Here is a 10,190-nt window from a genome sequence, read left to right as displayed (position 1 = left end):
AGACCTCTCTTCTCTGGTGTCGTTGCCCTACCTGTGCCTGTTATCCATATCCCCACCTGTATAATCAACTCACAAAAACCATAAAATCTAAGCAAAAATCGAGCAATTAAAGTGTGGATTCTAAAGCTTTTCTTTCACTATTAATTCAAACAACTTTTTTTTTTTTTGGTAAAAGTTCAAAAAATATTGAGGAATTATCTGGGGAACACAAAATGAGAAACAAAAACAAAAAATTTCTAATTACTTAAAAGAAGGAATAAATGCAATAGGTTGTGTTTGAAAAGACTATAGAAGACGATTCGATTAGGACTTATATATGTTCTTAATCGGACAGATTTATGAGGGTTGAACTTTGAATCTAAGTCAGATTATAGGGATTGAATTTTGACTTTACACGAAATTTACTATATTGGGCCTAAAGTGATGTGAATTCTTACATAGATTTACACATATATGAATTTTACTATATAGAATGACACTTATAACTACATGAATTGCACGACATGTGCACGATGATATAGTAATTGTGCTACCAACGATTACAATGCAGCAAATATGGTGCACATGCTTTCTCCATCAACGTTAATGACTAATGGTCATGAACCTTCTCCTGCCACCGCCACTCACTCTTGACTAGTCACTGCTGGAAATCAAGGAATTTCCGACCACATGAAAGTGATCTTAAATCAAGTCGGAATCCCATGTTCTGACCATTTTTGATATCCAAAAAAACCTTTGTAGCAATTTCCAACCACTGGACAAGGTGGTCGGAAATAGCATCCAATTTTGTAAAGCGGTCTGAAAAATCGGCTACTAGAAACATTGGCGGAAATTCACAACTTAGTTTAAAAAATTTAAACTGTCAATTTTTTTTCGACCACCTTTACTTTGTAGTCGGTATTCCCGACCACTAAGTAAAAGTAGTCGAAAATTCTGACCTCTTTCTCCACCATAATCCTCCAACGAAAAATTGAAAAAATATCACTTTTTCGACCATTTTCTTAGGTGGTCGGAAAATCAAAGATTTCCAACCTTGTGTCGACCTCTTCTTCGGTGTAGTTGCCCTGCCTCTACCTATTATCCATATCCCACCTATTGACATCTTTTACCTTTCCAAAGTTAAACCCTGAAAAAGCAAAATTGACATTAAAAAACCGAATACAAGCACCCAAATTTAATCACTCACAAAATGACTCTATTATAATATAATATATGATCTACACTTTCTCTATTTGTTGTAGCTCAAAGCAACAGTCAATATCCCACCACCGGGTAGTTCGATCCTGTGACCTTCTTTAGGTGTCATCTGAGCACAGGGTGCTTGGTACATTAAGATATTTCAATTATTCAAAAGAAATAGCTATAGTACTTAGTGGGTGATGAACCTTGTTTCTAGGTTTTCAAGTATTTTCAAGCCCAATAGAATAGTAAATTAGCCCCAATAGTTTAAAATGACGGCTAACTTTTATTCCTCCAACTGTATACATGGTTGCTTGAATTGATAACACCTCTGATCTCCGGTCTTACACTGTTTTTTGTATTTATATATAGATTATGTGCTCCCATTAAAGTAATTATATTATTTCTTAAATTAGTTAAAATATATAATTCGATCAGATTTTCCATATCATCTGTTATTTTCTAAATTGATTACTATTTTTCTAAATTGATTTATTATTTAATATTTAATATTAACATATATTTAACGGTGTAAGGATATTTTTTGTCTAAAAAAATAAAATACAACATTTTTAACATGATGTACAACTTTACGAGCACAAAGAATATGAACATAATTTAGTGGTGTAACATGCATTGACTCTTATAACTTAGTTATTAGATGTAAAAATAAATACAGTATATAATATGAATATTATTAATAATAAATATTTATCTATGTTCATCAATATAGAATTGGTTGGTAAAAATTTTGCTACCACCAAAGTCAAATTATTACACACAAATACATACATTTTTTTTTTATGATTTTGAATATTTTGAGTTTTGTCATATGAAGTCAAAATTTTTGAAAACTTTAAATTTTTTTTTTTTAGGTGTTTATGTGTTTACCTCCACATTAAAAATAAATAAATGAACAAATAAAATAAAAACTTTAAAAGTTTATCTCCACATTTTAGGTGTTTATGTGTATATAGTTATCACCTTATATTATTAATCATTGGACCTCCCTCACTGGCACTAAACATTACAATCCCAATCTCCACATCACATACACAACACACAAAACTCTTTCACTTGCTTCAACAACGTAACGCCTCCTTCCTCCTTTCAATCACCCGTTTTTTCTCCCTTTCACTCATCATCATAAACTTAAACACTGTCATAAGCACTGTTGCAAAAATCGGTCTAGGCGGCCGCCTAAGCCCTGCCTAGGCGCTAGGCGCCTTTAGACCGGTAAGAAATTGCATCATAGCCCGGGCTGAACGGTGGCCTAGTAGGGGTTTATCGAATCCGTTGGCGGTTTGTCCAAGCTTACTGCTGGCCCATAGTAGCTAATCCCGTTAGGGTTCTAGTTACTATTCTGTTGGTGGTGCAGCTTGGGTGAACTGATGATATTGGCCTATTTGCTTTATTTGTTGGCCTGCGTGCCATTTATTAGATTTTTTGGGCCTGCGCGCCTCCTGTATTTATAAATAAATTTGTGCCCCGTTAAGTGATTTAGCTATTTTCTAAATTGGTTGAGGTATTTAAGATTTTTCCTATTATAAGTAAACCGTTTTTATAGTCTTTATCTCTCAATACCAACAATAGTAAGTATAATTTCATCGACATAATCATATCATATCATATCCATATCAAATCATATCATCATCATATCATACCGTCTCATATCATCATAGTATAAAGGGATGAGTTTTCAAGCCAAATAGAGTAGTAAATTAGACCCAATAACTTAAAATGACGTCCAATTTTTATTCCTCCACTTGCATGCATGGTTGCCTGAATTGATAAAACCTCTCATCTCCCGTGTTAGACTGCTTTTTTGTATTTAAAAATAGATAAATAGATTCTGTGCTCCCGTTAAAGTAAGTATATTATTTTCTAAATTAGTCAAAATAATTCTATCAGATTTTCCCTATCCTCTGTTATTTTCTAAATTGATTTACTAATTTTCTAAATTGATTAACTATTTAATATTTAATTAACATATGTTTAACTGTGTAACGACATTTTTTTTCTAAAAAAATAAAGTAAGACATTTTTAATATGATGTACAACTTTACGAGAACACAAAGCTCTTCCGCTTGCTTGAACAACGCCGCCTTTTTCCTTTCAATCGCCCATTTTCTCTCCCTTTCACTCATCATCATTAACTTCAAATGACGACCAACATTTATTCCTCCACCTACATGCATGATTAATTGCATGAATTGATAACACTACCTCTGATCTTGTCTTGAACAACTGCTTAGCTTTTTGTATTTATAAATAGATTTCGTCCCCTGTTTAAGTAATTTTGCTATTTTCTAAATTGGTCAAAGTATTTAAGATTTTTCCTATTATCAGTATAACGGTTTTTAGGGAGTCTTTATCTCTCAATACCAACAATAGTAAGTATAATCTCATCGGCATAATCATATCATATCCATGTCAAATCATATCATTATCATATCATTCCATCTCATATCATCATCATATCAATCCATAGTATAAAGGAAGGAGTTTTCAAGTATTTTCAAGCCCAATAGAGTAGTAAATTAGCCCCAATAATTTAAAATGATGACCAAATTTTATTTCTCCACCCGCATGCATGGTTTCTTGAATTGATATCACATCTGATTTCCCGTCTTAGACTTCTTTTTGTATTCATAAATAGATAAATATATTATTTGCTCCCATTAAAGTAAGTATATTATTTTCTAAATTAGTCAAAATAATTCGATCAGATTTTCCCTATCATCTGTTATTTTCTAAATTGATTTACTCTTTTTCTAAATTGATTTACTATTTAATATTTAATTAACATATATTTAATGGTGTAACGACATTTTCTGTCTGAAAAAATAAAGTACAACATTTTTAATATGATGTACAACTTTACGAGCACACAAAGCTCTTTCGCTTGCTTCAACAATGCCTCTTTTTTCCTTTCAATCGCCTGTTTTCTCTCCCTTTCACTCATCATAATTAACGTCAAATGACGACCAAATTTTATTCCTCCACCTACACGCATGCTTAATTGCTTGAATTGATAACAACTGCTTAGTTTTTGTATTTATAAATAGATTATGTGCCCGTGTTTAAGTAATTTTGCTATTTTCTAAATTGGTTGATGTATTTAAAAAATTTTCTATCGTGAGTATAACCGTTTAAAAGTCTCTCAATACCAACAATAGTAAGTAATAATCTCACTGGCATAATCATATCATATCATATCCATGTCAAATCATATCATCATCATATCATACGGTCCCATTTCATCATCATATCAATCCATAGTATAAAGGGGGGATTTTTCCAGTATTTCAAGCTCAATAGAGTTGTAAACTAGCACGGTAGCCCCAATAACTTAAAATGACGGCCAACTTTTATTCCTTCACCTGCATGCATGGTTGCTTGAATTGAGAACACCTAGGATCTCTCGTCTTAGACTGCTTTATGTATTTATAAATAGATTCCGGTGCTTCTATTTAAGTAATTTGTTATTGTTATAATAATATTATTATTATAATTATTAAACCAAGCAAGTAATTAATAATTAGTTAATTTTTTGGAAATAATGGGTGTGGGTCATGCATTGTATGTGAAGAGTGGCCTAAATTATAGCATTAGTACATGGAGCATTAGCTTCCTGATTAGTAGCTTTCATTTAGTATAAATATGTGGTTTGTATTCATTTGTTAATCATCCCTTCAAATAACATTATTCATTCCTCTCTCTTATCTCTCAATATATAAATATAATATATTGATATATTATATTTAATATATATTATAGATATATTATATTATATTTAATATACATTATATTAAATATATTATATTTAATATATCTAACAGTTATTTTCTAAATTGGTCGAAATATTTAAGATTTTCCCTATCATCATCTGTTATCTTCTAAATTCATTTACTATTTTTCTAAATTGATTTACAATTTAATATTTATTTAACATATATTTAACAGTGTAACGACATTTTTTGTCTGAAAAAAATAAAGTACAACATTTTTAATATGATGTATAACTTTACGAGCACAGAAAATACATATGTAATTTAGTGGTGTAACCTGCATTGACTCTTATAAATTAGTTAGATGTAAAAATAAATAGAGTATATAATAATATGCATATCATTAATATGGGTCGTGAACCAAGAGGTTTGATGCTTGGCCCTTAAACTTTCGCAAAATATTATGTGGACTCTGGTTCAAATGTTCACAAATTACATACTAAATCTTCACAATTTACCCTTTAAAAATTTACAATTTGTATATTACGAACACGCAATGTTACCATATAAGTAATTGATTACCTTGTTTTGTATTCACAAGTTTCTTTCAAATATTGCAATCACACAATATTAACAGATTAGGATTTGATGACCCTGTATTGTGTTCGCAAATTATCTTCTACAATTGTGATGTATTTTGACTTAGAAACACAATTTATATTCTAAAATAATTCAAAATTTCAATACTAAAAATACACAATTTATACGTCGTTTAGGACTAGGGTCCACCTTTCAAGATAGACCCCGGTCCATGGTATAACAACTCTCAAACTTTTAAAAAATTTACACTCCGTAATTAATAATTTTTAAAAATTTTAATCTGTGATTGGGTTTGTTAAATTTTAGCAGCCCGGTTCCTTTAGTACCTTTTCTTACCAGACTTTAAAACTCTATGAAAGTCATGATTGAATACACCCCCTTTAGTTATTTGGTGGTCTTGAAGGACATTTTTCTGTTAGATCATATGTTTTTATACAACAGTGAAATACTTATTTATTCTTAAGTATGTGTATCAATAATAAAATTCTACGTATCCCATCTAATAAATCGTTTAGTTATCATAATTTATCCATTCACTAGCCTCGAAAAATCAGATGGCATGTTGTGCTGATGAATAAGAAACCTAGACAGCCCGTCAAACATCACTGGTCTCCCTTAAAAATTCATAACCACAGGGTTATTAGTATTCCTGAAAGCACCAGAACTAAATTAAGAAAACCATTTCTTTCGTTGCTGCTCCCCGCTTGTACTCATGCCACCAACGGTGACGATGTCGCAAACATGGCGCACATGTTTTTTCCATCAACGTTAACGATTATTGCTTGTGAACCCGCTACTATAGCCACCGGCTCTTCATCGGTATAACTCTCTTCTCTAGTGCGGTTGCCCTACCTTTGCCTGTTAGCCATATCCCCATCTAGCTATATAATCGACTCACAAAAACCATAAAATCTAAGCAACAATCTAGCAATTAAAGTGTGGATTTGAAAGCTTTTCTTTCATAATTAATTCAAACTCCTTTTTTTTTTTTTTTTTTTTTTTTGGTAAAATTAAAGTTCAAAATTATTGATGAATTACTTTGGGGAAGACAAAATGAGAAACAAAAACCAAAAATTCTCTAATTATTTAAAAGAAGGAATAAACACAATAGGTTGTGAAAAGAATGTAGAAGATTCGATTAGGACTTATGTTGTTAGTTGGACAAATTTATGAGGGTTGAACTTTGTATCTATATCAAATTATGATGGAAAAATTAGCTTAAAATGGCATATTAAGTGGCTATTTTATGATACAATTATCAGTGAGGTCCACTTCCGATTTGGGCCGGATCAAAGCAGATTCGGGTTCTTCGCAGTAGGATAAATAGATTGATATATTGTACGCTCAAAACGGATAATGGGTGAATGAATTATTGATTCTCAAAGTAGACCCATTTGAGTTGAAAAAGTGAAGGGAAAAAGCTTGGAAGTAGATTTTTGTCCCACATTGGTCTGGGAAGTGGATTTGCACCACTATTTATACAAGAGCTCTTCTAAGTTTTATAATATTGTATAATATAGAGGTTCTCCCTTGCGCGGAAGAGGAAGTGCAAATCAAATCTCAAAATGAGATTGCAATGGCTTGATTCAGGTTTGTACTTGTGAGGTTGAATTTGGCCAACATAAGAGTTCACTCTCAGTGCTGATGGTTCGAGGAAACACCACGAGCCAGAATCATTTTGGACTGTTGTGAGATTAAATTCATTCGTTACAGGATTAATTTTTGCACTAATTCAAATTTTAAATTTTGAATTTAATCTCAGTTAGTGGGCTATTGCTTCAGGTGTTATAAAAATTTGGCTTTATGTCATTTTTAAATGCCGTAATGATGTTATTCACTCCAACTGCCCTATGGCCTATATAAGAAGGGGTAGAGCAATAGCATTTTTACAACACAAGAGTTCACTCTCAGTGCTGATGGTTCGAGGAAACACCATGAGCCATAATCATTCTGGACTATTGTGAGATTAAATATATCCGTTACAGAATTAATTTTTGCATTAATTCAAATTTTAAAATTTGAATTTAATCTCAGTTAGTGGGCTATTGTTTCAGGTGTTATAAAAATTTGGCTTTATGTCATTTTTAAATGCCGTAATGATGTTATTCACTCTAACTGCCCTATGGCCTATATAAGAAGGGGTAGAGCAATAGCATTTTTACAACACAAGAGTTCACTCTCAGTGCTGATGGTTCGAGGAAACACCACGAGCCAGAATCATTCTGGACTGTTGTGAGATTAAATTTATCCGTTACAGAATTAATTTTTGCATTAATTCAAATTTTAAAATTTGAATTTAATCTCAGTTAGTGGGCTGTTGTTTCAGGTGTTATAAAAATTTGGCTTTATGTCATTTTTAAATGCCATAATGATGTTATTCACTCCAACTACCCTATGGCCTATATAAGAAGGGGTAGAGCAATAGCATTTTTACAAGAACAAGAAATCATAGTTTTCAGCTCCAAAATCTCTGCTTTTACTCCTTTCTTTAGCCTACTGTGTTCTAAGCATTGCTCTTGTTCGCCGGGTTCAAAGTTTGGGTGCTCAAACGTTGAACCGTAGCACGATTTATCCTGTGAATCCTATGCTACAACGCTCTTAACACTTATGGGAGGTAGCAAATAAGATTTTAAGGAAAGAGTGCTTCGCTCGTTTCGTGCTAACAACCAACACCAAACCCGAGCTATATCTCTTCATCCTTTCCTTCCCGATTCTTCTATAAAATAATAATCATTTCGTAGAATTATTATTGGGTGTTTACCAACGAAACATTCAACAAATTATAGGAGTCCAATTTTGACTTTTCATGAAATTTTACTATATTGGGCGTAAATTGATGTGAATTCTTACACAGATTTACTAAGATATGAATTTTACAATATAGAATGACACTTAACTATATGAATTGCATGAGTGCATGACACGTGCATGATAATATAGTAATCGTGCTGCCGATGGTGACAATGCGGCAAACATGGTGCACATGCTTTCTCCATCAACGTTAATGACTAATGCCGTGAACCTCTTGCTGCTGCCGCCACTAACTCTTGACCAATAGACCTCTTTTCTCCGGCGTTGTTTCCCTGCCTCTTCCTGTTATCCATATCCCACCAATGGACATCTTTTTCCTTTCCAAAGTTAAACCCTGAAAATGCATCATTGACATTTAAAAAAAAAAAAATAACAAGCACCCAAAATTTAATCACACACAAAACCATAAAATCTATGCAAAATTCTAGCAATCAAAGTGTGAAGTCTGTTAGGAACAAGTGTATTTAGATTTTGATGATACCAAACTGTCTAGGAATGTAGACCCCTATTTTTCCTCTATAGATAGGTCTCTTGTGACTAACAAGAGTTTTTGTAACTAAACAATTGATTCACACTATGAAGTGTATGAATCTTTCGTGAGTCTAGTATATTAGGTCTACAAGAAGACTTGAAGACTTGAAGACGACAGATGATCGAAAGAAGCTTCCAGACGAAAGATGATTTGAGCAAACCTCGGATTGAATAACTTTAGACAAAAAGTATCTCTCATAAAAAAGAAAGGACGAAAGATAAAGTCAAATCTTTCGACCATCATCTCCGAGTGAACAAGTCAGAGTCAGACTTGTAAAAGACAGCCTTCATTTAAGTGAAGCATCAAGAATGTTGTCTATGACTCAGATGGGCAAGTCATTCGGACAAAAAGTGTGACACCCCGTAAATCCAAACTCTAGTTAAGGATTAATTAGATAATTAATCCTAGTTTTATTCAGTGTTGTAAAACTCGGCCGCCTAGCCGCCTAGGCGCCCGCCTAGGCGCTAGGCGGCCACTTGCCTTGGAGTTTTGGCCTATAGGCGGCCAAAACTCGGTCGGCCGCCTAGGCGGCCGCCTAGGCGGCCTGGGCGGCCGCTAGGCGGCCTGGGCGGTCAAACTCGGCCGAGTCGGTCAACTCGGCCAACTCGGCCGAGTCGACCGATTTCGTCCGATTTTGACCGTTTTGACCGATTTTGATCGATTTTGTCTGATTTTGACCGATGTCGTCTTTCATTAATTATTGATTTTAATATTATTATGACATTATGACTTATAAATTATCATTATTTCATTTATTTAGATGTATTATTTGAGTGAACGTTGAAAACAACCTCATTAAAATTGTCGAACTACAAGTCTGTCACTATTTTTTTTAATTTTTTTGGTGCCCGCCTAGCGCCGCCTAGAATCCGCCTAGGCGCCGCCTAGACCGCCTAGGCGCTAGGCGCTGCCCGGCCGCCCGACTAGCGCCTAGCGCCTACTGCAACCTTGGTTTTATTGGTAATTTATTCCTTAAATCCTGAAAATTAAATAGTCGGAGGACTAGAATTTGACTAGTCAACCCAAGTCAAAGAGTTGTACCTTTTGCCTAGTGAGTTGTTCCCTTGTCTCCTTATTCTTCCAACTTTAGTAAGGGAAAAGGAGTCTTTCTACCTAAAGTTTGTGCTCCAAGCATCATCCTTTCATTTCATCCACCAACACTCTAAACACAAAACCTCTACCTTCTCTCTAAGAATTTGGTAGTTTCTTCTCCAAGCCAAATTTTGGGCATCCTAAATCCTACAAGTTGGCCTCCAAGATTCATACTTTCCTAACCTTGAGCATAGGGGAGGGTAAGATCCTTGATCTCTTGGTGTTTTTAGTATCTTTTTAGATGT

This window comes from Ipomoea nil, unplaced genomic scaffold, assembly GCF_001879475.1.
Source record: "Ipomoea nil cultivar Tokyo-kokei standard unplaced genomic scaffold, Asagao_1.1 scaffold3105, whole genome shotgun sequence".
NCBI classification, from domain to species: domain Eukaryota; kingdom Viridiplantae; phylum Streptophyta; class Magnoliopsida; order Solanales; family Convolvulaceae; genus Ipomoea; species Ipomoea nil.
Note: the sequence above shows the minus strand (reverse complement) of the source record.